General features: G+C 34.7%; 26 non-coding genes across 26 annotated transcripts; 14 read left to right on the top strand and 12 right to left on the bottom strand.

Annotated features, from left to right (window-relative positions):
* The first annotated feature begins 1,067 nt into the window (after window positions 1–1,067).
* Trnai-uau (transfer RNA isoleucine (anticodon UAU)) lies at window positions 1,068–1,177 on the top strand. The gene is made up of 2 exons: window positions 1,068–1,105; window positions 1,142–1,177. It is a non-coding gene; the product is annotated as a tRNA-Ile (tRNA).
* A 791-nt stretch (window positions 1,178–1,968) lies between these two features.
* On the bottom strand, window positions 1,969–2,058 carry Trnay-gua (transfer RNA tyrosine (anticodon GUA)). Its single transcript is given in 2 exon segments — window positions 1,969–2,004; window positions 2,022–2,058. It is a non-coding gene; the product is annotated as a tRNA-Tyr (tRNA).
* Window positions 2,059–2,433: 375 nt separating this feature from the next.
* Trnai-uau (transfer RNA isoleucine (anticodon UAU)) lies at window positions 2,434–2,543 on the top strand. Its single transcript has 2 exons — window positions 2,434–2,471; window positions 2,508–2,543. It is a non-coding gene; the product is annotated as a tRNA-Ile (tRNA).
* Window positions 2,544–3,334: 791 nt separating this feature from the next.
* On the bottom strand, window positions 3,335–3,424 carry Trnay-gua (transfer RNA tyrosine (anticodon GUA)). The gene is given in 2 exon segments: window positions 3,335–3,370; window positions 3,388–3,424. It is a non-coding gene; the product is annotated as a tRNA-Tyr (tRNA).
* Window positions 3,425–3,799: 375 nt separating this feature from the next.
* Window positions 3,800–3,909, top strand: Trnai-uau (transfer RNA isoleucine (anticodon UAU)). The gene is made up of 2 exons: window positions 3,800–3,837; window positions 3,874–3,909. It is a non-coding gene; the product is annotated as a tRNA-Ile (tRNA).
* Window positions 3,910–4,700: 791 nt separating this feature from the next.
* On the bottom strand, window positions 4,701–4,790 carry Trnay-gua (transfer RNA tyrosine (anticodon GUA)). The gene is given in 2 exon segments: window positions 4,701–4,736; window positions 4,754–4,790. It is a non-coding gene; the product is annotated as a tRNA-Tyr (tRNA).
* Window positions 4,791–5,165: 375 nt separating this feature from the next.
* Trnai-uau (transfer RNA isoleucine (anticodon UAU)) lies at window positions 5,166–5,275 on the top strand. The gene is made up of 2 exons: window positions 5,166–5,203; window positions 5,240–5,275. It is a non-coding gene; the product is annotated as a tRNA-Ile (tRNA).
* A 791-nt stretch (window positions 5,276–6,066) lies between these two features.
* On the bottom strand, window positions 6,067–6,156 carry Trnay-gua (transfer RNA tyrosine (anticodon GUA)). Its single transcript is given in 2 exon segments — window positions 6,067–6,102; window positions 6,120–6,156. It is a non-coding gene; the product is annotated as a tRNA-Tyr (tRNA).
* Window positions 6,157–6,531: 375 nt separating this feature from the next.
* Trnai-uau (transfer RNA isoleucine (anticodon UAU)) lies at window positions 6,532–6,641 on the top strand. Its single transcript has 2 exons — window positions 6,532–6,569; window positions 6,606–6,641. It is a non-coding gene; the product is annotated as a tRNA-Ile (tRNA).
* A 791-nt stretch (window positions 6,642–7,432) lies between these two features.
* On the bottom strand, window positions 7,433–7,522 carry Trnay-gua (transfer RNA tyrosine (anticodon GUA)). The gene is given in 2 exon segments: window positions 7,433–7,468; window positions 7,486–7,522. It is a non-coding gene; the product is annotated as a tRNA-Tyr (tRNA).
* Window positions 7,523–7,897: 375 nt separating this feature from the next.
* On the top strand, window positions 7,898–8,007 carry Trnai-uau (transfer RNA isoleucine (anticodon UAU)). Its single transcript has 2 exons — window positions 7,898–7,935; window positions 7,972–8,007. It is a non-coding gene; the product is annotated as a tRNA-Ile (tRNA).
* Window positions 8,008–8,798: 791 nt separating this feature from the next.
* Trnay-gua (transfer RNA tyrosine (anticodon GUA)) lies at window positions 8,799–8,888 on the bottom strand. The gene is given in 2 exon segments: window positions 8,799–8,834; window positions 8,852–8,888. It is a non-coding gene; the product is annotated as a tRNA-Tyr (tRNA).
* A 375-nt stretch (window positions 8,889–9,263) lies between these two features.
* Window positions 9,264–9,373, top strand: Trnai-uau (transfer RNA isoleucine (anticodon UAU)). The gene is made up of 2 exons: window positions 9,264–9,301; window positions 9,338–9,373. It is a non-coding gene; the product is annotated as a tRNA-Ile (tRNA).
* A 791-nt stretch (window positions 9,374–10,164) lies between these two features.
* On the bottom strand, window positions 10,165–10,254 carry Trnay-gua (transfer RNA tyrosine (anticodon GUA)). Its single transcript is given in 2 exon segments — window positions 10,165–10,200; window positions 10,218–10,254. It is a non-coding gene; the product is annotated as a tRNA-Tyr (tRNA).
* Window positions 10,255–10,629: 375 nt separating this feature from the next.
* Window positions 10,630–10,739, top strand: Trnai-uau (transfer RNA isoleucine (anticodon UAU)). The gene is made up of 2 exons: window positions 10,630–10,667; window positions 10,704–10,739. It is a non-coding gene; the product is annotated as a tRNA-Ile (tRNA).
* A 791-nt stretch (window positions 10,740–11,530) lies between these two features.
* Trnay-gua (transfer RNA tyrosine (anticodon GUA)) lies at window positions 11,531–11,620 on the bottom strand. Its single transcript is given in 2 exon segments — window positions 11,531–11,566; window positions 11,584–11,620. It is a non-coding gene; the product is annotated as a tRNA-Tyr (tRNA).
* Window positions 11,621–11,995: 375 nt separating this feature from the next.
* Window positions 11,996–12,105, top strand: Trnai-uau (transfer RNA isoleucine (anticodon UAU)). The gene is made up of 2 exons: window positions 11,996–12,033; window positions 12,070–12,105. It is a non-coding gene; the product is annotated as a tRNA-Ile (tRNA).
* A 791-nt stretch (window positions 12,106–12,896) lies between these two features.
* Window positions 12,897–12,986, bottom strand: Trnay-gua (transfer RNA tyrosine (anticodon GUA)). Its single transcript is given in 2 exon segments — window positions 12,897–12,932; window positions 12,950–12,986. It is a non-coding gene; the product is annotated as a tRNA-Tyr (tRNA).
* A 375-nt stretch (window positions 12,987–13,361) lies between these two features.
* On the top strand, window positions 13,362–13,471 carry Trnai-uau (transfer RNA isoleucine (anticodon UAU)). The gene is made up of 2 exons: window positions 13,362–13,399; window positions 13,436–13,471. It is a non-coding gene; the product is annotated as a tRNA-Ile (tRNA).
* Window positions 13,472–14,262: 791 nt separating this feature from the next.
* On the bottom strand, window positions 14,263–14,352 carry Trnay-gua (transfer RNA tyrosine (anticodon GUA)). The gene is given in 2 exon segments: window positions 14,263–14,298; window positions 14,316–14,352. It is a non-coding gene; the product is annotated as a tRNA-Tyr (tRNA).
* A 375-nt stretch (window positions 14,353–14,727) lies between these two features.
* Window positions 14,728–14,837, top strand: Trnai-uau (transfer RNA isoleucine (anticodon UAU)). The gene is made up of 2 exons: window positions 14,728–14,765; window positions 14,802–14,837. It is a non-coding gene; the product is annotated as a tRNA-Ile (tRNA).
* Window positions 14,838–17,873: 3,036 nt separating this feature from the next.
* Window positions 17,874–17,983, top strand: Trnai-uau (transfer RNA isoleucine (anticodon UAU)). The gene is made up of 2 exons: window positions 17,874–17,911; window positions 17,948–17,983. It is a non-coding gene; the product is annotated as a tRNA-Ile (tRNA).
* Window positions 17,984–18,774: 791 nt separating this feature from the next.
* Window positions 18,775–18,864, bottom strand: Trnay-gua (transfer RNA tyrosine (anticodon GUA)). Its single transcript is given in 2 exon segments — window positions 18,775–18,810; window positions 18,828–18,864. It is a non-coding gene; the product is annotated as a tRNA-Tyr (tRNA).
* A 377-nt stretch (window positions 18,865–19,241) lies between these two features.
* On the top strand, window positions 19,242–19,351 carry Trnai-uau (transfer RNA isoleucine (anticodon UAU)). Its single transcript has 2 exons — window positions 19,242–19,279; window positions 19,316–19,351. It is a non-coding gene; the product is annotated as a tRNA-Ile (tRNA).
* Window positions 19,352–20,142: 791 nt separating this feature from the next.
* Trnay-gua (transfer RNA tyrosine (anticodon GUA)) lies at window positions 20,143–20,232 on the bottom strand. The gene is given in 2 exon segments: window positions 20,143–20,178; window positions 20,196–20,232. It is a non-coding gene; the product is annotated as a tRNA-Tyr (tRNA).
* Window positions 20,233–20,607: 375 nt separating this feature from the next.
* Window positions 20,608–20,717, top strand: Trnai-uau (transfer RNA isoleucine (anticodon UAU)). The gene is made up of 2 exons: window positions 20,608–20,645; window positions 20,682–20,717. It is a non-coding gene; the product is annotated as a tRNA-Ile (tRNA).
* The last annotated feature ends 1,637 nt before the right edge of the window (window positions 20,718–22,354 follow it).

Genomic DNA, 22,354 nt, shown 5'->3' with positions numbered 1-22,354 from the left:
TTTTTTGTTTATTTTTAACCTGGTGTGTACTGGTTGACACATGCGCACAGTATATCTGCGTTATGGAAATTGCGACTGCAGATTATCCACATAGAAGGAGTAGTATAGGTCATCGTACGGCCTTCAACAATGAGCAAACCCCATACCGCATAGCAAGATTTTAATAATAAATGACCCTGAAATTACAAAAACAAAAACAACAGTTCAAACGAAAAAACTAATAAGAAGATTCATATACAAAATAATAAACGAAAAAACAAAAATGCAACTACAAAATTACAGGCTCTTGACTTTGGACAGGCACATACAGAATGGAGCGGGGTTAAACATGTTTGTGGGCGACCAACCCTCCCAATAACCTTGGACAGTGGTGTAAAAGCACAATATAAAAATCAGCTGAAAAGGGCTCTCACTCATCAGATCGACACAAAGCACATAAGCAGCAAACCAAAAACACTAAAGATACTAAATACCTTTTAGAGAGTACTCGCAGGTACTAAAAGTTAGTTCAAAGCCAATAACTTCTAATAAATAAAGACAACAATAGCAAATAGTACACATCTAACATACAATGGGTTCAATGTAAAGACATCATTAACAGTCAGAGAAAAACATGATTCTTGTGCAATGCCAAAATCTAGGTATCGACAGAATGTCCTTGAATGTTCATAATATAATAGCAGTACTATTTAGTTTTGTTTTAATTCATTGAAAACAAGATTTAAAACTTAAATCAATAAAGCCATTATTCAAACATCTAATTACAATGTAAAATTGACAACCTTTTAGAATAAATTTATCTTAAATAAGGATAATTATGCGAAAATTGCTTTCCATACTCTCGGCATCCTGTAAAGTAGTTCCGAAAAAGGAAACAACCTATTTGCGGTTATAAATTAAATAAGTAGTATACATACTGTGTGCCCCTATTGTAAAATAAGTCAGTCATAATGAATTCTGTTCTGTCAGTAACAATCGGTTAATTTATTCGGAAACTAAATTAGGAACTATTTTTATTCATTGAGTTAAGGAAGGCAAAGTAGGTAATATTTCAAGTTTGTAACATTGCTCCGGTGGCACAATCGGTTAGCGCGCCGTACTTATAGACAGTACCTTCACTGTGCATAGCACAGTATGAGGAATGCGGAGGTTGTGAGTTCGATCCTCACCCGGAGCAATTAGTTTTTTACCTTTCAATTTATTAAATTTGATACCTTCCAGTAACGCTTGTCCACTTGTTACGATCAGAATCTCTTTGACAAGGGAATTGTATCGACTAAAACATGATTTGACCCGGGCTGTATTGGTGAGTATGAGTATGCCTTTGAGTGTACACGTGTAGTTTTGATTCGATATCAATTTACGTACAGTCGTATCATTTCGATGTAAATTTATATGTACGGTTTTCAATTCTTGTTATCTCACCAGCAGCATGTTCGGCAATGTATAGTACTCAAAAATAGAAAATGTGTAATTGAAATGTTCATTCGATAGACTGACTGTCTTGGCATAATTTGAAATGTGTGAGTTTTCTTCAAATTGACAGAGACTGATCACTGGGCATCAGCAAAATAACTCTTCTTTTCTCCTGACTCGTATTGATTTTACTGGTCCAATTTCTGAGATGATAATACCTCTCTAGTATCGTTACAGTCTGTTTGCATGCTTGAATGCGTTAAATTCAGTTGATTGTTCCCACTTTTTTATTTCTTTGCATGCCTGTATATCTAGGAAATTGACCTGGTGCACACTATTTGCCTAAAGCTATTCTATTGACAAGTTATTTTTGTAATGTTACGCATTTAATATATCATTCTCAGTGGTTTTATGTGTTAGTTACTTTATTATTATTTCAACAAGAAAGAAAAACTCAGTGTAATAGTTTCCAAAATTTTATATATGGAGAATAATCTCACATTGGAGAAAAGAACAAATCCTGGGCTATAACGTGAAGGTGACAAAAATATATCCCGCGAGGCGGATTCGAACCACCGACCTAGAGATTACTAGATTCTATACCACTACAGTCTCCCGCTCTACCAACTGAGCTATCACGGGCTGATGACAATTACCAGTAAATTTATGTATTTATTGTAAAGAATGTCTACGGAAGTTGGTCATATGATGTGGCCTATTTTGAAGAAATGTTTTCATGTACCTTGTTCAATCTTTATATTAGGACATTGCAAAATATCAATTATGATGAACGGAAAAAGTCTGGCTTCCCTATGTTAAATATAATTCTTTGGAATATTCTTTACAGAACATAACAGGAGTGTCCAGAATATATGTTGTCTCATTCATTAAGGTATATGTAAAAAATAACATAGAAAATGGAACGTAAAGATTCATCGGCTTCATTTATAATGCAGACGTTACGCCAGAAAACAACTGTTGTATAAAAGCTTAAGTTTTAAGTCACTTTGTAACATTGCTCCGGTGGCACAATCGGTTAGCGCGCCGTACTTATAGACAGTACCTTCACTGTGCATAGCACAGTATGAGGAATGCGGAGGTTGTGAGTTCGATCCTCACCCGGAGCAATTAGTTTTTTACCTTTCAATTTATTAAATTTGATACCTTCCAGTAACGCTTGTCCACTTGTTACGATCAGAATCTCTTTGACAAGGGAATTGTATCGACTAAAACATGATTTGACCCGGGCTGTATTGGTGAGTATGAGTATGCCTTTGAGTGTACACGTGTAGTTTTGATTCGATATCAATTTACGTACAGTCGTATCATTTCGATGTAAATTTATATGTACGGTTTTCAATTCTTGTTATCTCACCAGCAGCATGTTCGGCAATGTATAGTACTCAAAAATAGAAAATGTGTAATTGAAATGTTCATTCGATAGACTGACTGTCTTGGCATAATTTGAAATGTGTGAGTTTTCTTCAAATTGACAGAGACTGATCACTGGGCATCAGCAAAATAACTCTTCTTTTCTCCTGACTCGTATTGATTTTACTGGTCCAATTTCTGAGATGATAATACCTCTCTAGTATCGTTACAGTCTGTTTGCATGCTTGAATGCGTTAAATTCAGTTGATTGTTCCCACTTTTTTATTTCTTTGCATGCCTGTATATCTAGGAAATTGACCTGGTGCACACTATTTGCCTAAAGCTATTCTATTGACAAGTTATTTTTGTAATGTTACGCATTTAATATATCATTCTCAGTGGTTTTATGTGTTAGTTACTTTATTATTATTTCAACAAGAAAGAAAAACTCAGTGTAATAGTTTCCAAAATTTTATATATGGAGAATAATCTCACATTGGAGAAAAGAACAAATCCTGGGCTATAACGTGAAGGTGACAAAAATATATCCCGCGAGGCGGATTCGAACCACCGACCTAGAGATTACTAGATTCTATACCACTACAGTCTCCCGCTCTACCAACTGAGCTATCACGGGCTGATGACAATTACCAGTAAATTTATGTATTTATTGTAAAGAATGTCTACGGAAGTTGGTCATATGATGTGGCCTATTTTGAAGAAATGTTTTCATGTACCTTGTTCAATCTTTATATTAGGACATTGCAAAATATCAATTATGATGAACGGAAAAAGTCTGGCTTCCCTATGTTAAATATAATTCTTTGGAATATTCTTTACAGAACATAACAGGAGTGTCCAGAATATATGTTGTCTCATTCATTAAGGTATATGTAAAAAATAACATAGAAAATGGAACGTAAAGATTCATCGGCTTCATTTATAATGCAGACGTTACGCCAGAAAACAACTGTTGTATAAAAGCTTAAGTTTTAAGTCACTTTGTAACATTGCTCCGGTGGCACAATCGGTTAGCGCGCCGTACTTATAGACAGTACCTTCACTGTGCATAGCACAGTATGAGGAATGCGGAGGTTGTGAGTTCGATCCTCACCCGGAGCAATTAGTTTTTTACCTTTCAATTTATTAAATTTGATACCTTCCAGTAACGCTTGTCCACTTGTTACGATCAGAATCTCTTTGACAAGGGAATTGTATCGACTAAAACATGATTTGACCCGGGCTGTATTGGTGAGTATGAGTATGCCTTTGAGTGTACACGTGTAGTTTTGATTCGATATCAATTTACGTACAGTCGTATCATTTCGATGTAAATTTATATGTACGGTTTTCAATTCTTGTTATCTCACCAGCAGCATGTTCGGCAATGTATAGTACTCAAAAATAGAAAATGTGTAATTGAAATGTTCATTCGATAGACTGACTGTCTTGGCATAATTTGAAATGTGTGAGTTTTCTTCAAATTGACAGAGACTGATCACTGGGCATCAGCAAAATAACTCTTCTTTTCTCCTGACTCGTATTGATTTTACTGGTCCAATTTCTGAGATGATAATACCTCTCTAGTATCGTTACAGTCTGTTTGCATGCTTGAATGCGTTAAATTCAGTTGATTGTTCCCACTTTTTTATTTCTTTGCATGCCTGTATATCTAGGAAATTGACCTGGTGCACACTATTTGCCTAAAGCTATTCTATTGACAAGTTATTTTTGTAATGTTACGCATTTAATATATCATTCTCAGTGGTTTTATGTGTTAGTTACTTTATTATTATTTCAACAAGAAAGAAAAACTCAGTGTAATAGTTTCCAAAATTTTATATATGGAGAATAATCTCACATTGGAGAAAAGAACAAATCCTGGGCTATAACGTGAAGGTGACAAAAATATATCCCGCGAGGCGGATTCGAACCACCGACCTAGAGATTACTAGATTCTATACCACTACAGTCTCCCGCTCTACCAACTGAGCTATCACGGGCTGATGACAATTACCAGTAAATTTATGTATTTATTGTAAAGAATGTCTACGGAAGTTGGTCATATGATGTGGCCTATTTTGAAGAAATGTTTTCATGTACCTTGTTCAATCTTTATATTAGGACATTGCAAAATATCAATTATGATGAACGGAAAAAGTCTGGCTTCCCTATGTTAAATATAATTCTTTGGAATATTCTTTACAGAACATAACAGGAGTGTCCAGAATATATGTTGTCTCATTCATTAAGGTATATGTAAAAAATAACATAGAAAATGGAACGTAAAGATTCATCGGCTTCATTTATAATGCAGACGTTACGCCAGAAAACAACTGTTGTATAAAAGCTTAAGTTTTAAGTCACTTTGTAACATTGCTCCGGTGGCACAATCGGTTAGCGCGCCGTACTTATAGACAGTACCTTCACTGTGCATAGCACAGTATGAGGAATGCGGAGGTTGTGAGTTCGATCCTCACCCGGAGCAATTAGTTTTTTACCTTTCAATTTATTAAATTTGATACCTTCCAGTAACGCTTGTCCACTTGTTACGATCAGAATCTCTTTGACAAGGGAATTGTATCGACTAAAACATGATTTGACCCGGGCTGTATTGGTGAGTATGAGTATGCCTTTGAGTGTACACGTGTAGTTTTGATTCGATATCAATTTACGTACAGTCGTATCATTTCGATGTAAATTTATATGTACGGTTTTCAATTCTTGTTATCTCACCAGCAGCATGTTCGGCAATGTATAGTACTCAAAAATAGAAAATGTGTAATTGAAATGTTCATTCGATAGACTGACTGTCTTGGCATAATTTGAAATGTGTGAGTTTTCTTCAAATTGACAGAGACTGATCACTGGGCATCAGCAAAATAACTCTTCTTTTCTCCTGACTCGTATTGATTTTACTGGTCCAATTTCTGAGATGATAATACCTCTCTAGTATCGTTACAGTCTGTTTGCATGCTTGAATGCGTTAAATTCAGTTGATTGTTCCCACTTTTTTATTTCTTTGCATGCCTGTATATCTAGGAAATTGACCTGGTGCACACTATTTGCCTAAAGCTATTCTATTGACAAGTTATTTTTGTAATGTTACGCATTTAATATATCATTCTCAGTGGTTTTATGTGTTAGTTACTTTATTATTATTTCAACAAGAAAGAAAAACTCAGTGTAATAGTTTCCAAAATTTTATATATGGAGAATAATCTCACATTGGAGAAAAGAACAAATCCTGGGCTATAACGTGAAGGTGACAAAAATATATCCCGCGAGGCGGATTCGAACCACCGACCTAGAGATTACTAGATTCTATACCACTACAGTCTCCCGCTCTACCAACTGAGCTATCACGGGCTGATGACAATTACCAGTAAATTTATGTATTTATTGTAAAGAATGTCTACGGAAGTTGGTCATATGATGTGGCCTATTTTGAAGAAATGTTTTCATGTACCTTGTTCAATCTTTATATTAGGACATTGCAAAATATCAATTATGATGAACGGAAAAAGTCTGGCTTCCCTATGTTAAATATAATTCTTTGGAATATTCTTTACAGAACATAACAGGAGTGTCCAGAATATATGTTGTCTCATTCATTAAGGTATATGTAAAAAATAACATAGAAAATGGAACGTAAAGATTCATCGGCTTCATTTATAATGCAGACGTTACGCCAGAAAACAACTGTTGTATAAAAGCTTAAGTTTTAAGTCACTTTGTAACATTGCTCCGGTGGCACAATCGGTTAGCGCGCCGTACTTATAGACAGTACCTTCACTGTGCATAGCACAGTATGAGGAATGCGGAGGTTGTGAGTTCGATCCTCACCCGGAGCAATTAGTTTTTTACCTTTCAATTTATTAAATTTGATACCTTCCAGTAACGCTTGTCCACTTGTTACGATCAGAATCTCTTTGACAAGGGAATTGTATCGACTAAAACATGATTTGACCCGGGCTGTATTGGTGAGTATGAGTATGCCTTTGAGTGTACACGTGTAGTTTTGATTCGATATCAATTTACGTACAGTCGTATCATTTCGATGTAAATTTATATGTACGGTTTTCAATTCTTGTTATCTCACCAGCAGCATGTTCGGCAATGTATAGTACTCAAAAATAGAAAATGTGTAATTGAAATGTTCATTCGATAGACTGACTGTCTTGGCATAATTTGAAATGTGTGAGTTTTCTTCAAATTGACAGAGACTGATCACTGGGCATCAGCAAAATAACTCTTCTTTTCTCCTGACTCGTATTGATTTTACTGGTCCAATTTCTGAGATGATAATACCTCTCTAGTATCGTTACAGTCTGTTTGCATGCTTGAATGCGTTAAATTCAGTTGATTGTTCCCACTTTTTTATTTCTTTGCATGCCTGTATATCTAGGAAATTGACCTGGTGCACACTATTTGCCTAAAGCTATTCTATTGACAAGTTATTTTTGTAATGTTACGCATTTAATATATCATTCTCAGTGGTTTTATGTGTTAGTTACTTTATTATTATTTCAACAAGAAAGAAAAACTCAGTGTAATAGTTTCCAAAATTTTATATATGGAGAATAATCTCACATTGGAGAAAAGAACAAATCCTGGGCTATAACGTGAAGGTGACAAAAATATATCCCGCGAGGCGGATTCGAACCACCGACCTAGAGATTACTAGATTCTATACCACTACAGTCTCCCGCTCTACCAACTGAGCTATCACGGGCTGATGACAATTACCAGTAAATTTATGTATTTATTGTAAAGAATGTCTACGGAAGTTGGTCATATGATGTGGCCTATTTTGAAGAAATGTTTTCATGTACCTTGTTCAATCTTTATATTAGGACATTGCAAAATATCAATTATGATGAACGGAAAAAGTCTGGCTTCCCTATGTTAAATATAATTCTTTGGAATATTCTTTACAGAACATAACAGGAGTGTCCAGAATATATGTTGTCTCATTCATTAAGGTATATGTAAAAAATAACATAGAAAATGGAACGTAAAGATTCATCGGCTTCATTTATAATGCAGACGTTACGCCAGAAAACAACTGTTGTATAAAAGCTTAAGTTTTAAGTCACTTTGTAACATTGCTCCGGTGGCACAATCGGTTAGCGCGCCGTACTTATAGACAGTACCTTCACTGTGCATAGCACAGTATGAGGAATGCGGAGGTTGTGAGTTCGATCCTCACCCGGAGCAATTAGTTTTTTACCTTTCAATTTATTAAATTTGATACCTTCCAGTAACGCTTGTCCACTTGTTACGATCAGAATCTCTTTGACAAGGGAATTGTATCGACTAAAACATGATTTGACCCGGGCTGTATTGGTGAGTATGAGTATGCCTTTGAGTGTACACGTGTAGTTTTGATTCGATATCAATTTACGTACAGTCGTATCATTTCGATGTAAATTTATATGTACGGTTTTCAATTCTTGTTATCTCACCAGCAGCATGTTCGGCAATGTATAGTACTCAAAAATAGAAAATGTGTAATTGAAATGTTCATTCGATAGACTGACTGTCTTGGCATAATTTGAAATGTGTGAGTTTTCTTCAAATTGACAGAGACTGATCACTGGGCATCAGCAAAATAACTCTTCTTTTCTCCTGACTCGTATTGATTTTACTGGTCCAATTTCTGAGATGATAATACCTCTCTAGTATCGTTACAGTCTGTTTGCATGCTTGAATGCGTTAAATTCAGTTGATTGTTCCCACTTTTTTATTTCTTTGCATGCCTGTATATCTAGGAAATTGACCTGGTGCACACTATTTGCCTAAAGCTATTCTATTGACAAGTTATTTTTGTAATGTTACGCATTTAATATATCATTCTCAGTGGTTTTATGTGTTAGTTACTTTATTATTATTTCAACAAGAAAGAAAAACTCAGTGTAATAGTTTCCAAAATTTTATATATGGAGAATAATCTCACATTGGAGAAAAGAACAAATCCTGGGCTATAACGTGAAGGTGACAAAAATATATCCCGCGAGGCGGATTCGAACCACCGACCTAGAGATTACTAGATTCTATACCACTACAGTCTCCCGCTCTACCAACTGAGCTATCACGGGCTGATGACAATTACCAGTAAATTTATGTATTTATTGTAAAGAATGTCTACGGAAGTTGGTCATATGATGTGGCCTATTTTGAAGAAATGTTTTCATGTACCTTGTTCAATCTTTATATTAGGACATTGCAAAATATCAATTATGATGAACGGAAAAAGTCTGGCTTCCCTATGTTAAATATAATTCTTTGGAATATTCTTTACAGAACATAACAGGAGTGTCCAGAATATATGTTGTCTCATTCATTAAGGTATATGTAAAAAATAACATAGAAAATGGAACGTAAAGATTCATCGGCTTCATTTATAATGCAGACGTTACGCCAGAAAACAACTGTTGTATAAAAGCTTAAGTTTTAAGTCACTTTGTAACATTGCTCCGGTGGCACAATCGGTTAGCGCGCCGTACTTATAGACAGTACCTTCACTGTGCATAGCACAGTATGAGGAATGCGGAGGTTGTGAGTTCGATCCTCACCCGGAGCAATTAGTTTTTTACCTTTCAATTTATTAAATTTGATACCTTCCAGTAACGCTTGTCCACTTGTTACGATCAGAATCTCTTTGACAAGGGAATTGTATCGACTAAAACATGATTTGACCCGGGCTGTATTGGTGAGTATGAGTATGCCTTTGAGTGTACACGTGTAGTTTTGATTCGATATCAATTTACGTACAGTCGTATCATTTCGATGTAAATTTATATGTACGGTTTTCAATTCTTGTTATCTCACCAGCAGCATGTTCGGCAATGTATAGTACTCAAAAATAGAAAATGTGTAATTGAAATGTTCATTCGATAGACTGACTGTCTTGGCATAATTTGAAATGTGTGAGTTTTCTTCAAATTGACAGAGACTGATCACTGGGCATCAGCAAAATAACTCTTCTTTTCTCCTGACTCGTATTGATTTTACTGGTCCAATTTCTGAGATGATAATACCTCTCTAGTATCGTTACAGTCTGTTTGCATGCTTGAATGCGTTAAATTCAGTTGATTGTTCCCACTTTTTTATTTCTTTGCATGCCTGTATATCTAGGAAATTGACCTGGTGCACACTATTTGCCTAAAGCTATTCTATTGACAAGTTATTTTTGTAATGTTACGCATTTAATATATCATTCTCAGTGGTTTTATGTGTTAGTTACTTTATTATTATTTCAACAAGAAAGAAAAACTCAGTGTAATAGTTTCCAAAATTTTATATATGGAGAATAATCTCACATTGGAGAAAAGAACAAATCCTGGGCTATAACGTGAAGGTGACAAAAATATATCCCGCGAGGCGGATTCGAACCACCGACCTAGAGATTACTAGATTCTATACCACTACAGTCTCCCGCTCTACCAACTGAGCTATCACGGGCTGATGACAATTACCAGTAAATTTATGTATTTATTGTAAAGAATGTCTACGGAAGTTGGTCATATGATGTGGCCTATTTTGAAGAAATGTTTTCATGTACCTTGTTCAATCTTTATATTAGGACATTGCAAAATATCAATTATGATGAACGGAAAAAGTCTGGCTTCCCTATGTTAAATATAATTCTTTGGAATATTCTTTACAGAACATAACAGGAGTGTCCAGAATATATGTTGTCTCATTCATTAAGGTATATGTAAAAAATAACATAGAAAATGGAACGTAAAGATTCATCGGCTTCATTTATAATGCAGACGTTACGCCAGAAAACAACTGTTGTATAAAAGCTTAAGTTTTAAGTCACTTTGTAACATTGCTCCGGTGGCACAATCGGTTAGCGCGCCGTACTTATAGACAGTACCTTCACTGTGCATAGCACAGTATGAGGAATGCGGAGGTTGTGAGTTCGATCCTCACCCGGAGCAATTAGTTTTTTACCTTTCAATTTATTAAATTTGATACCTTCCAGTAACGCTTGTCCACTTGTTACGATCAGAATCTCTTTGACAAGGGAATTGTATCGACTAAAACATGATTTGACCCGGGCTGTATTGGTGAGTATGAGTATGCCTTTGAGTGTACACGTGTAGTTTTGATTCGATATCAATTTACGTACAGTCGTATCATTTCGATGTAAATTTATATGTACGGTTTTCAATTCTTGTTATCTCACCAGCAGCATGTTCGGCAATGTATAGTACTCAAAAATAGAAAATGTGTAATTGAAATGTTCATTCGATAGACTGACTGTCTTGGCATAATTTGAAATGTGTGAGTTTTCTTCAAATTGACAGAGACTGATCACTGGGCATCAGCAAAATAACTCTTCTTTTCTCCTGACTCGTATTGATTTTACTGGTCCAATTTCTGAGATGATAATACCTCTCTAGTATCGTTACAGTCTGTTTGCATGCTTGAATGCGTTAAATTCAGTTGATTGTTCCCACTTTTTTATTTCTTTGCATGCCTGTATATCTAGGAAATTGACCTGGTGCACACTATTTGCCTAAAGCTATTCTATTGACAAGTTATTTTTGTAATGTTACGCATTTAATATATCATTCTCAGTGGTTTTATGTGTTAGTTACTTTATTATTATTTCAACAAGAAAGAAAAACTCAGTGTAATAGTTTCCAAAATTTTATATATGGAGAATAATCTCACATTGGAGAAAAGAACAAATCCTGGGCTATAACGTGAAGGTGACAAAAATATATCCCGCGAGGCGGATTCGAACCACCGACCTAGAGATTACTAGATTCTATACCACTACAGTCTCCCGCTCTACCAACTGAGCTATCACGGGCTGATGACAATTACCAGTAAATTTATGTATTTATTGTAAAGAATGTCTACGGAAGTTGGTCATATGATGTGGCCTATTTTGAAGAAATGTTTTCATGTACCTTGTTCAATCTTTATATTAGGACATTGCAAAATATCAATTATGATGAACGGAAAAAGTCTGGCTTCCCTATGTTAAATATAATTCTTTGGAATATTCTTTACAGAACATAACAGGAGTGTCCAGAATATATGTTGTCTCATTCATTAAGGTATATGTAAAAAATAACATAGAAAATGGAACGTAAAGATTCATCGGCTTCATTTATAATGCAGACGTTACGCCAGAAAACAACTGTTGTATAAAAGCTTAAGTTTTAAGTCACTTTGTAACATTGCTCCGGTGGCACAATCGGTTAGCGCGCCGTACTTATAGACAGTACCTTCACTGTGCATAGCACAGTATGAGGAATGCGGAGGTTGTGAGTTCGATCCTCACCCGGAGCAATTAGTTTTTTACCTTTCAATTTATTAAATTTGATACCTTCCAGTAACGCTTGTCCACTTGTTACGATCAGAATCTCTTTGACAAGGGAATTGTATCGACTAAAACATGATTTGACCCGGGCTGTATTGGTGAGTATGAGTATGCCTTTGAGTGTACACGTGTAGTTTTGATTCGATATCAATTTACGTACAGTCGTATCATTTCGATGTAAATTTATATGTACGGTTTTCAATTCTTGTTATCTCACCAGCAGCATGTTCGGCAATGTATAGTACTCAAAAATAGAAAATGTGTAATTGAAATGTTCATTCGATAGACTGACTGTCTTGGCATAATTTGAAATGTGTGAGTTTTCTTCAAATTGACAGAGACTGATCACTGGGCATCAGCAAAATAACTCTTCTTTTCTCCTGACTCGTATTGATTTTACTGGTCCAATTTCTGAGATGATAATACCTCTCTAGTATCGTTACAGTCTGTTTGCATGCTTGAATGCGTTAAATTCAGTTGATTGTTCCCACTTTTTTATTTCTTTGCATGCCTGTATATCTAGGAAATTGACCTGGTGCACACTATTTGCCTAAAGCTATCCTATTGACAAGTTATTTTTGTAATGTTACGCATTTAATATATCATTCTCAGTGGTTTTATGTGTTAGTTACTTTATTATTATTTCAACAAGAAAGAAAAACTCAGTGTAATAGTTTCCAAAATTTTATATATGGAGAATAATCTCACATTGGAGAAAAGAACAAATCCTGGGCTATAACGTGAAGGTGACAAAAATATATCCCGCGAGGCGGATTCGAACCACCGACCTAGAGATTACTAGATTCTATACCACTACAGTCTCCCGCTCTACCAACTGAGCTATCACGGGCTGATGACAATTACCAGTAAATTTATGTATTTATTGTAAAGAATGTCTACGGAAGTTGGTCATATGATGTGGCCTATTTTGAAGAAATGTTTTCATGTACCTTGTTCAATCTTTATATTAGGACATTGCAAAATATCAATTATGATGAACGGAAAAAGTCTGGCTTCCCTATGTTAAATATAATTCTTTGGAATATTCTTTACAGAACATAACAGGAGTGTCCAGAATATATGTTGTCTCATTCATTAAGGTATATGTAAAAAATAACATAGAAAATGGAACGTAAAGATTCATCGGCTTCATTTATAATGCAGACGTTACGCCAGAAAACAACTGTTGTATAAAAGCTTAAGTTTTAAGTCACTTTGTAACATTGCTCCGGTGGCACAATCGGTTAGCGCGCCGTACTTATAGACAGTACCTTCACTGTGCATAGCACAGTATGAGGAATGCGGAGGTTGTGAGTTCGATCCTCACCCGGAGCAATTAGTTTTTTACCTTTCAATTTATTAAATTTGATACCTTCCAGTAACGCTTGTCCACTTGTTACGATCAGAATCTCTTTGACAAGGGAATTGTATCGACTAAAACATGATTTGACCCGGGCTGTATTGGTGAGTATGAGTATGCCTTTGAGTGTACACGTGTAGTTTTGATTCGATATCAATTTACGTACAGTCGTATCATTTCGATGTAAATTTATATGTACGGTTTTCAATTCTTGTTATCTCACCAGCAGCATGTTCGGCAATGTATAGTACTCAAAAATAGAAAATGTGTAATTGAAATGTTCATTCGATAGACTGACTGTCTTGGCATAATTTGAAATGTGTGAGTTTTCTTCAAATTGACAGAGACTGATCACTGGGCATCAGCAAAATAACTCTTCTTTTCTCCTGACTCGTATTGATTTTACTGGTCCAATTTCTGAGATGATAATACCTCTCTAGTATCGTTACAGTCTGTTTGCATGCTTGAATGCGTTAAATTCAGTTGATTGTTCCCACTTTTTTATTTCTTTGCATGCCTGTATATCTAGGAAATTGACCTGGTGCACACTATTTGCCTAAAGCTATTCTATTGACAAGTTATTTTTGTAATGTTACGCATTTAATATATCATTCTCAGTGGTTTTATGTGTTAGTTACTTTATTATTATTTCAACAAGAAAGAAAAACTCAGTGTAATAGTTTCCAAAATTTTATATATGGAGAATAATCTCACATTGGAGAAAAGAACAAATCCTGGGCTATAACGTGAAGGTGACAAAAATATATCCCGCGAGGCGGATTCGAACCACCGACCTAGAGATTACTAGATTCTATACCACTACAGTCTCCCGCTCTACCAACTGAGCTATCACGGGCTGATGACAATTACCAGTAAATTTATGTATTTATTGTAAAGAATGTCTACGGAAGTTGGTCATATGATGTGGCCTATTTTGAAGAAATGTTTTCATGTACCTTGTTCAATCTTTATATTAGGACATTGCAAAATATCAATTATGATGAACGGAAAAAGTCTGGCTTCCCTATGTTAAATATAATTCTTTGGAATATTCTTTACAGAACATAACAGGAGTGTCCAGAATATATGTTGTCTCATTCATTAAGGTATATGTAAAAAATAACATAGAAAATGGAACGTAAAGATTCATCGGCTTCATTTATAATGCAGACGTTACGCCAGAAAACAACTGTTGTATAAAAGCTTAAGTTTTAAGTCACTTTGTAACATTGCTCCGGTGGCACAATCGGTTAGCGCGCCGTACTTATAGACAGTACCTTCACTGTGCATAGCACAGTATGAGGAATGCGGAGGTTGTGAGTTCGATCCTCACCCGGAGCAATTAGTTTTTTACCTTTCAATTTATTAAATTTGATACCTTCCAGTAACGCTTGTCCACTTGTTACGATCAGAATCTCTTTGACAAGGGAATTGTATCGACTAAAACATGATTTGACCCGGGCTGTATTGGTGAGTATGAGTATGCCTTTGAGTGTACACGTGTAGTTTTGATTCGATATCAATTTACGTACAGTCGTATCATTTCGATGTAAATTTATATGTACGGTTTTCAATTCTTGTTATCTCACCAGCAGCATGTTCGGCAATGTATAGTACTCAAAAATAGAAAATGTGTAATTGAAATGTTCATTCGATAGACTGACTGTCTTGGCATAATTTGAAATGTGTGAGTTTTCTTCAAATTGACAGAGACTGATCACTGGGCATCAGCAAAATAACTCTTCTTTTCTCCTGACTCGTATTGATTTTACTGGTCCAATTTCTGAGATGATAATACCTCTCTAGTATCGTTACAGTCTGTTTGCATGCTTGAATGCGTTAAATTCAGTTGATTGTTCCCACTTTTTTATTTCTTTGCATGCCTGTATATCTAGGAAATTGACCTGGTGCACACTATTTGCCTAAAGCTATTCTATTGACAAGTTATTTTTGTAATGTTACGCATTTAATATATCATTCTCAGTGGTTTTATGTGTTAGTTACTTTATTATTATTTCAACAAGAAAGAAAAACTCAGTGTAATAGTTTCCAAAATTTTATATATGGAGAATAATCTCACATTGGAGAAAAGAACAAATCCTGGGCTATAACGTGAAGGTGACAAAAATATATCCCGCGAGGCGGATTCGAACCACCGACCTAGAGATTACTAGATTCTATACCATTACAGTCTCCCGCTCTTTTTTTTTTTATCTTTATTATATTCACAATTTGTATATACATATCACAGTTTCAATTACACAAAAATGAAAACATTGTCAATAGTTATTGTCCTTTCGCTGAAATGAATCATAAATGAAACATTATCTATATTGCGTGAAATATTTGTCACGAACATGATTGTCTGATTATAAATTTTTGTATACTCATATTTTTATATATATCATTTTCTATAGAAAAACATCATATCCCTATACTTATATTCAATTTCATTCTAATCTACCATTCAGCTCCTACATTCAAAATTATAAAAAGCTTACACAGAATGCAATGAAAAATCAAAGAGTTAAGTGTTTGTACAGTCTTACTGTCCGACATATGACGAAAATTGATACAATCGAAATAATAGTTCGCATAGGGCTGGTCTCCATTCCACCACGCAAATAAAATCAAAAGTATTAAATATCAAGTCACTTATCAGCAACAATAAGACAAGCAAACAACATCACAAAATAATTATCACTATTCAGCAAAAACCTTTTATCCACATTTTCTCACAGAAACATACACACTTTCTCCCTACAAATACAAAATACAAAATACTAATAAAAATGTTACAATTTTTTAATTTTCACAACTTTTTCCATCTTCAGTATTCCTTGACTCACTGCATCAGTCATTAGTTTTGTAGTTCGTACATCTTGAAAATCTTCAGTTAGTACTTTGTTAAATCTAAAGTAATCTCGTTCCCCTCTAAGGAGAACTTCAAACTCTTTACGGTCCATATAAAACAATATCAGACGTTCTCTTTGCGTTTTTCCAATTAAAATGTCCATACCACACCGGGTTTTTTTTCAAAACAATTTTATTAATAATTCCACTTTCTTGTACGGTATTATTATGTTCTTTCAATTTATCACATGATTGTACACCTGTTGACGTAGTGGATACACTATCACTATTATTCGTTTGACTAATTGTACATTTTGATACTAAATTTTCTTTTTCTACGGTACATATATTCTTTTCAAATCTCTCAACAGGTAATCCATGTTTACTTTTATTTACATTGTTTACAATTTTACTGGTTACACAATTTGATGACAAAGACAATTCATTACCTGTATCGATTGAACACATATCTATATTTGGACTATTTACAATTTCAATGTTACCTTTAGCGGAGGCCTCAGGCGGGTTATCTTCAAAGTCCATTTTATCTGAGGTATTTGTCGATATCTTTTCACTCGGTATTTGATTATTTTCAGATGAACGATCTGAATATATCACATCAGTATGATTTTCAACATTTTCAACATTTTCATTATTATTGTTATATTCTCGCATTCGTTTCTTGTCACGATTGACTGTAGAGTTCGACTTTCGTTTACTTTTACTACTATCTTGATTCGTAAATACTATGGATATACGGGCCCTGTCATTTTCACCATGCACAGTGAATGCAATATTCCGAAATTGTTCACATGCGTTTTCTATAGTACTCATCAATAAAGATGGAAGTCTCTCCATTATGATTATTGTCAAAACAGTATTATAATTCACCCTCGGGTAGCCTCTTACAATCCGACAATATTTACAATATTTCAAACAGTTACAAACGACGGTTTTTTCAATATAAATGAAAAAAACTTACTTCTAAAACAAGTTAGAATGTTAATATTCCATATTTCAGCTTGGATATCCGAGCAATTACTTATTCCAGAGTAATATTTTCACTTCACACAAAAACAACGTCCTTTCAAGTAAAGGTCCACTCGACCACTCCACAGTCTCCCGCTCTACCAACTGAGCTATCACGGGCTGATGACAATTACCAGTAAATTTATGTATTTATTGTAAAGAATGTCTACGGAAGTTGGTCATATGATGTGGCCTATTTTGAAGAAATGTTTTCATGTACCTTGTTCAATCTTTATATTAGGACATTGCAAAATATCAATTATGATGAACGGAAAAAGTCTGGCTTCCCTATGTTAAATATAATTCTTTGGAATATTCTTTACAGAACATAACAGGAGTGTCCAGAATATATGTTGTCTCATTCATTAAGGTATATGTAAAAAATAACATAGAAAATGGAACGTAAAGATTCATCGGCTTCATTTATAATGCAGACGTTACGCCAGAAAACAACTGTTGTATAAAAGCTTAAGTTTTAAGTCACTTTGTAACATTGCTCCGGTGGCACAATCGGTTAGCGCGCCGTACTTATAGACAGTACCTTCACTGTGCATAGCACAGTATGAGGAATGCGGAGGTTGTGAGTTCGATCCTCACCCGGAGCAATTAGTTTTTTACCTTTCAATTTATTAAATTTGATACCTTCCAGTAACGCTTGTCCACTTGTTACGATCAGAATCTCTTTGACAAGGGAATTGTATCGACTAAAACATGATTTGACCCGGGCTGTATTGGTGAGTATGAGTATGCCTTTGAGTGTACACGTGTAGTTTTGATTCGATATCAATTTACGTACAGTCGTATCATTTCGATGTAAATTTATATGTACGGTTTTCAATTCTTGTTATCTCACCAGCAGCATGTTCGGCAATGTATAGTACTCAAAAATAGAAAATGTGTAATTGAAATGTTCATTCGATAGACTGACTGTCTTGGCATAATTTGAAATGTGTGAGTTTTCTTCAAATTGACAGAGACTGATCACTGGGCATCAGCAAAATAACTCTTCTTTTCTCCTGACTCGTATTGATTTTACTGGTCCAATTTCTGAGATGATAATACCTCTCTAGTATCGTTACAGTCTGTTTGCATGCTTGAATGCGTTAAATTCAGTTGATTGTTCCCACTTTTTTATTTCTTTGCATGCCTGTATATCTAGGAAATTGACCTGGTGCACACTATTTGCCTAAAGCTATTCTATTGACAAGTTATTTTTGTAATGTTACGCATTTAATATATCATTCTCAGTGGTTTTATGTGTTAGTTACTTTATTATTATTTCAACAAGAAAGAAAAACTCAGTGTAATAGTTTCCAAAATTTTATATATGGAGAATAATCTCACATTGGAGAAAAGAACAAATCCTGGGCTATAACGTGAAGGTGACAAAAATATATCCCGCGAGGCGGATTCGAACCACCGACCTAGAGATTACTAGATTCTATACCACTACAGTCTCCCGCTCTACCAACTGAGCTATCACGGGCTGATGACAATTACCAGTAAATTTATGTATTTATTGTAAAGAATGTCTACGGAAGTTGGTCATATGATGTGGCCTATTTTGAAGAAATGTTTTCATGTACCTTGTTCAATCTTTATATTAGGACATTGCAAAATATCAATTATGATGAACGGAAAAAAGTCTGGCTTCCCTATGTTAAATATAATTCTTTGGAATATTCTTTACAGAACATAACAGGAGTGTCCAGAATATATGTTGTCTCATTCATTAAGGTATATGTAAAAAATAACATAGAAAATGGAACGTAAAGATTCATCGGCTTCATTTATAATGCAGACGTTACGCCAGAAAAACAACTGTTGTATAAAAGCTTAAGTTTTAAGTCACTTTGTAACATTGCTCCGGTGGCACAATCGGTTAGCGCGCCGTACTTATAGACAGTACCTTCACTGTGCATAGCACAGTATGAGGAATGCGGAGGTTGTGAGTTCGATCCTCACCCGGAGCAATTAGTTTTTTACCTTTCAATTTATTAAATTTGATACCTTCCAGTAACGCTTGTCCACTTGTTACGATCAGAATCTCTTTGACAAGGGAATTGTATCGACTAAAACATGATTTGACCCGGGCTGTATTGGTGAGTATGAGTATGCCTTTGAGTGTACACGTGTAGTTTTGATTCGATATCAATTTACGTACAGTCGTATCATTTCGATGTAAATTTATATGTACGGTTTTCAATTCTTGTTATCTCACCAGCAGCATGTTCGGCAATGTATAGTACTCAAAAATAGAAAATGTGTAATTGAAATGTTCATTCGATAGACTGACTGTCTTGGCATAATTTGAAATGTGTGAGTTTTCTTCAAATTGACAGAGACTGATCACTGGGCATCAGCAAAATAACTCTTCTTTTCTCCTGACTCGTATTGATTTTACTGGTCCAATTTCTGAGATGATAATACCTCTCTAGTATCGTTACAGTCTGTTTGCATGCTTGAATGCGTTAAATTCAGTTGATTGTTCCCACTTTTTTATTTCTTTGCATGCCTGTATATCTAGGAAATTGACCTGGTGCACACTATTTGCCTAAAGCTATTCTATTGACAAGTTATTTTTGTAATGTTACGCATTTAATATATCATTCTCAGTGGTTTTATGTGTTAGTTACTTTATTATTATTTCAACAAGAAAGAAAAACTCAGTGTAATAGTTTCCAAAATTTTATATATGGAGAATAATCTCACATTGGAGAAAAGAACAAATTCTGGGCTATAACGTGAAGGTGACAAAAATATATCCCGCGAGGCGGATTCGAACCACCGACCTAGAGATTACTAGATTCTATACCACTACAGTCTCCCGCTCTACCAACTGAGCTATCACGGGCTGATGACAATTACCAGTAAATTTATGTATTTATTGTAAAGAATGTCTACGGAAGTTGGTCATATGATGTGGCCTATTTTGAAGAAATGTTTTCATGTACCTTGTTCAATCTTTATATTAGGACATTGCAAAATATCAATTATGATGAACGGAAAAAGTCTGGCTTCCCTATGTTAAATATAATTCTTTGGAATATTCTTTACAGAACATAACAGGAGTGTCCAGAATATATGTTGTCTCATTCATTAAGGTATATGTAAAAAATAACATAGAAAATGGAACGTAAAGATTCATCGGCTTCATTTATAATGCAGACGTTACGCCAGAAAACAACTGTTGTATAAAAGCTTAAGTTTTAAGTCACTTTGTAACATTGCTCCGGTGGCACAATCGGTTAGCGCGCCGTACTTATAGACAGTACCTTCACTGTGCATAGCACAGTATGAGGAATGCGGAGGTTGTGAGTTCGATCCTCACCCGGAGCAATTAGTTTTTTACCTTTCAATTTATTAAATTTGATACCTTCCAGTAACGCTTCTCCACTTGTTACGATCAGAATCTCTTTGACAAGGGAATTGTATCGACTAAAACATGATTTGACCCGGGCTGTATTGGTGAGTATGAGTATGCCTTTGAGTGTACACGTGTAGTTTTGATTCGATATCAATTTACGTACAGTCGTATCATTTCGATGTAAATTTATATGTACGGTTTTCAATTCTTGTTATCTCACCAGCAGCATGTTCGGCAATGTATAGTACTCAAAAATAGAAAATGTGTAATTGAAATGTTCATTCGATAGACTGACTGTCTTGGCATAATTTGAAATGTGTGAGTTTTCTTCAAATTGACAGAGACTGATCACTGGGCATCAGCAAAATAACTCTTCTTTTCTCCTGACTCGTATTGATTTTACTGGTCCAATTTCTGAGATGATAATACCTCTCTAGTATCGTTACAGTCTGTTTGCATGCTTGAATGCGTTAAATTCAGTTGATTGTTCCCACTTTTTTATTTCTTTGCATGCCTGTATATCTAGGAAATTGACCTGGTGCACACTATTTGCCTAAAGCTATTCTATTGACAAGTTATTTTTGTAATGTTACGCATTTAATATATCATTCTCAGTGGTTTTATGTGTTAGTTACTTTATTATTATTTCAACAAGAAAGAAAAACTCAGTGTAATAGTTTCCAAAATTTTATATATGGAGAATAATCTCACATTGGAGAAAAGAACAAATCCTGGGCTATAACGTGAAGGTGACAAAAATATATCCCGCGAGGCGGATTCGAACCACCGACCTAGAGATTACTAGATTCTATACCACTACAGTCTCCCGCTCTTTTTTTTTATCATTAATAAAATTTTTATTACATATTTACATACTGTCACCATGAGACATTCCTCATTGGTGAGAAGTTTTCTATATACAGAGTTGTTAGTAGTTATCCTCCTACATTAGTAAAAAATAAAATACATCTAGATGAGACACGTTAAAAACTTTAAAAATGGTATAGCATATTAGTCCCAATTTATTTTATAGTGATTCATTCATCAAAAGGGTATATGAATTGAAACGGGACAGATTCAATATAAGTTATATATTGAAAGCGAGACAACTCTAAAATATTTTCAAAAGTCGAACACACCTAAATGCGATCGATAATTTTACATTGGAATGTGATCTTTTGTTCTAACAACCAATCAAATTGAAGTAACTGTCTAGAGAAACAAAACTATGTTGTCATTTTTAATATCCAATAAAGTGTTATTGTGTAAAAAATACTTATAGAATAATTGTCTTTGTTGTGTCATTTTATAATACGTGTATGCGTATTCAATGTATTTTTTAATTGTGTACTTGAATAAACGAAGTGCATCTATGTCTTTGTCATGAAAAACTTTTAAATTCCGTGATTTGAATATGCAAAGTCGGGCTACACTAAGGAAAAAATTTAAAAAATAAGTATTAATAACTTGTGAACGTTTCAAAAACCCAAGTAAAAATAACTGTTCATAATCAATAGAATTAACCATATCAGGCGGGTAATTGATAAAAATGTTGTGTAATATGTCTTTCAGGTACTCATGAAGTGGTTTGAACTTTTGACAAAGTACA

The sequence above is a fragment of the Mytilus californianus genome, unplaced genomic scaffold, assembly GCF_021869535.1.
Source record: "Mytilus californianus isolate M0D057914Y unplaced genomic scaffold, xbMytCali1.0.p SCAF_4, whole genome shotgun sequence".
Taxonomy (NCBI): Eukaryota; Metazoa; Mollusca; class Bivalvia; order Mytilida; family Mytilidae; genus Mytilus; species Mytilus californianus.
This window is presented reverse-complemented; position numbering and strand designations above follow the sequence as displayed.